Consider the following 4064-nt stretch of genomic DNA (forward strand, 5'->3'; position numbering starts at 1 on the left):
AGAATAGAACCACATGTGTGATTATCAAATTTGGGAACACTGGGTAAGCAATAGCAGAATGAAGTGGTATTGAATGTCCACATTGACAAAGCAAAGAGAAAGATCAATAGTAACTTATTCTAACCAGAAAAATTGAAAAGAATTGTAAAAGCAGAAAGCAGCAAACTAAAATTTATAATAAATGTAATTAAAGTAGAAGAAATAAGCTGAAATTTTGTTATACAGTAAATGTGATTGGAGCAAATTCTCCTAGCATAAATGGGACATTGTTGAGTGGATTAAAAAACAGACACACATAAAAAACACTGTTAAATGCTATTCCCCAAAGCTTATTTCAATTGTTAAAAAAAAAACTATATTTAAAACTACATTTGATTACACAGTGTATACTAAAAGAGACCCTTCCAAACAAAAATACAAGCAGAAAAATCAACATAAATATTAGTTAAGAAATAAACTAAGTTTAATAGCATAAAAAGTGACAGGGTGTGAATAGGAGAAATGGTACATAACAATCAAAGCCGCCTAAGAAGGGATTAGGGCCATATTGCTCTATATATCAAACAACATAGTGTCTAAATCTATAATACAAAACAATGGAATTCAAGAAGAAATTGATGGAATTAACATTATGAGGTAGGTTTTAAATAAACCTCTTTCAGAACACATAGATCTCATAAAAACAATAGGTAAAATTGTATTTGTTTTACATATTTTCGTGAGTATCTTGAAACATTTGTAAAATTTGGCATGTATTGGTCACCAGTAATCTGCAGAAAGTGTTAAAAAGCAGATTGTGCAGGCCAGTTTCTGATCTTACAAAATAGAAAATAATAAAATTGTAACAAAAGTAGTTATTAATTAGAATATAAGAAACATTCTTAAATGGCATAGGATATAAGATGAAATAAAAAAATTATAAACTATCTTAAAACTAATGAAAAACTTCATTAAAAAGTCCTATGAAAAGGTGTAATTTGTCATCTAAAAAATTTATAGTGGTAAATGCCTACATTATTAAATAATGTATTTAATATATTAAATGTGAAAGTCTAAAAAATAACTGAATTTAGTGCTCTCTTAAGACACTTGAAAATGACAACATTATAAACCAGAGCTAAGTAAAAATCATTGTTAGAAAATCTGAAATTAATGAAATGGAAAAATAATTTGGTGGCTACACCTATTCTGTGTCTTCGCTGGGGAGCCAACTCATCTTCTGTCAGCCACATGCTGTTTTTGTCAAATCTGACCTTGTTGGAGAGTCTTGAAAATGAAATTAGGGGCAACTTGAATTTATTGAGTTTTAGCAAACCATTAGGGTCTAAGAGATATTATGGCATTAATGGATTGAATATTTTTTCTCATATTTATAATGTTTATCAGAACTATAGGCTAAGATGTTATGTGGAAGAGACAGCTACATTCTGTCTATGATAACAGAATTAGTATGAGCGTCTAGCTCAACTTATTTAATGTAAAACATAAGCAGGCCTTTCTAGATTAGTTGATCCAAATTTCCTCTTTCTATCTGCAGTTTAGAGAAGCCTTTAGGCTGGGTGGGGAACTATGTGAGGGGGACTTATTCTTGATGGGTTCATGTGATGTGATGTGTGTGGCTTTTGCTGTAACAAATGTGCCTAGAAATGAAGTCTTGTGTAGCACTGAGATGATAATCCAATTGATTTAATTAATAGACAAGGAGGAATGGAAGCCCCTATTATAAAGCGTATACCTAGACCTAAATGCCCAAAGTGGGCAGTCAGAAAGGGTTGTGCCTATAAAGCTGTCTCTGGAAATCATATTTTCTCAGGACTTAACAGAAAACTTGCATTAATTTTATTTTAGTAAATGCAGTGTATGATGAAAAGTAAAATAAATAAAAACCAACTGATAGGGGCACCTGGGTGGCTCAGTTGGTTGGGTGTCCGGCTTCGGCTCAGGTCATGATCTCACAGTTGTGGGTTTGAGCCCCGAATCGGGCTCTGTGCTGACAGCTAGCTTAGAGCCTGGAGCCTGTCTTCAGATTCTGTGTCTCCCTCTCTCTGACCCTCCCCTTCTCATGCTGTCTCTCTCTGTCTCTCAAAAATAAATTAAAAACATTAAAAAAAAACCAACTGATAAAGGCAGAAGAAAAGGATAATTCCTTAAAAATTGAGATATTATAAACCAAGCTAATGATATATGACAGGGAAATATGAATCTTCTAGTCCAGAATAGATAGACATTGAGAACGAAGGAAAAAGAAAATTTGTTCATGAACAATCAATATTAAGTGGGATTCTATGTGACTTGGTTATTATAGATGGACATTTAACAATTATCTCTCTCCTAGGGAACACCTCAAGAAAGTTACAGAATTAGGACATTAAGGAAAGTTCACAACATATTGGAAATATTTCAAGGGAGAGCCAGTCAGTCCAGTGTTAGAGTTGGTGTGGGAACTCATCAGGATAGTGTTAACCAAATCGGGGAGGGTAAAGAATGACATGATTTATTTGAACAGAATTCACTGGTTTCATATATCTTACTGTGAGATACTACAGATTTCAAAATCTAAGGGGTTACTTGAAAAACAAACATCTGATCCAAAAACCAAGGGAAAGTAAAAAATGAGTTTCAGTAAACAAATGCAAGTTTAGGTATAATTGAAAAGGAATGGAACTAAATGAACAGGCATATCAAACTACTAAAATTTAAGTAGGATCTCTCTGAAAGGAATAGAATAGATCCCACTCTTGCCAAAAGGGATACAGCAGAACAAATGCTACTTGAGGCACAGATCATCGATGGCTGGGGTAAGCAAGTAACGTAAGTATCTTTGGGAGGTGAGTAAAATACAGATTTCAGGAGCAACTACAGCTTTGGCCCAATAATCTGTGAAGTGTAATTCTCTAGCTGAAACAAATGTAGAACTGATGCTAAGATTTTCTACTGAGCTAGTTTCACAGGCCTAATAATCCCAAGTTAAATGGCCGTGTCAGTGGTAATACAGCAACCAAGCCAATACCCTCACTCACAGGGGAAGGAAGAAGCCGTGTGTATTAGGATAGGCTAGCTTATGCCACACTAACAAATTAACTCCTGCATCTCAGCACCTAAAAAAAGGTTTAGTTTATATTAATATACAATGGAGGAGGCCCTTCCCACATGGCTAATCTTGCTCATGAAGCAAGCAGAGTTGCTGGAGTTTCTCTCAATGATTTTTCACTGTTTCAGACTAGGAAAGTCTCACATCACTTTCCATTGCTCATATTTTATTGGCTAGATTTAGTCACATGATTCTCCTTACCTACAAGAGTTTGGGGCGCCTGGGCGGCTCAGTCTGTCGAGCATCAGACATTGGCTTAGGTCATGATTTCATGGTTCATGAGTTTGGACCCTGCATCTGGTTCTGTGATGACAACTTAGACCCAGCCTGAAGCCTGCTTTGGATTCTGTCTCCCTCTCTCTCCCTTCTCTGCCTGTGCCCTGCTCTCTCTGTCTCTGTCTCTCGAAAAAAATAAACAAACATTAAAAATATTTTTTAAAAAACCCAAAAGAGTGTTATGTACCTAGAAAGGAAAGGTTTGGTAAACTCTGGTAACACTTAGCATACGATATTGCTAGGATTATCCCTCATCCAGTGCAACACTGGTGAGCCAGGATCACAGAACTCCAAGGGAAATGAAAATTATGAAGCTTTGAATGACATTGGTAAAAAAAAGACACAACGATAAGTAATCCAAGTGATAAAGACTACCATGATTGCAAACCATCAAATGCCATTATCTGAGAAAGAAGAAATTCTGGTTAGCTGGATGCTTCAATCCCAACCACCATACAGGCAAACTACTCTGCCAAATATAGTTTCTTGACCAATTTAGTTTAAACTCAAAGATGATGGACTCCACACAACTATCATAGATAACAGAAGTCATAGGGAAGTGAAAAATCAATAATATTTGCTCCCTTCCCTCTCCTTCAGTCAGTAATGAATTATTCCTCTGGCCTATGTGAATGTCTAGTGCAGGACTTCAAAAATATAATTTGTCTGGGCTGGGATTGGTTTAAGATTTTATTGA

The sequence above is a fragment of the Suricata suricatta genome, chromosome 11 (genome assembly GCF_006229205.1).
Source record: "Suricata suricatta isolate VVHF042 chromosome 11, meerkat_22Aug2017_6uvM2_HiC, whole genome shotgun sequence".
Lineage (NCBI taxonomy): Eukaryota > Metazoa > Chordata > Mammalia > Carnivora > Herpestidae > Suricata > Suricata suricatta.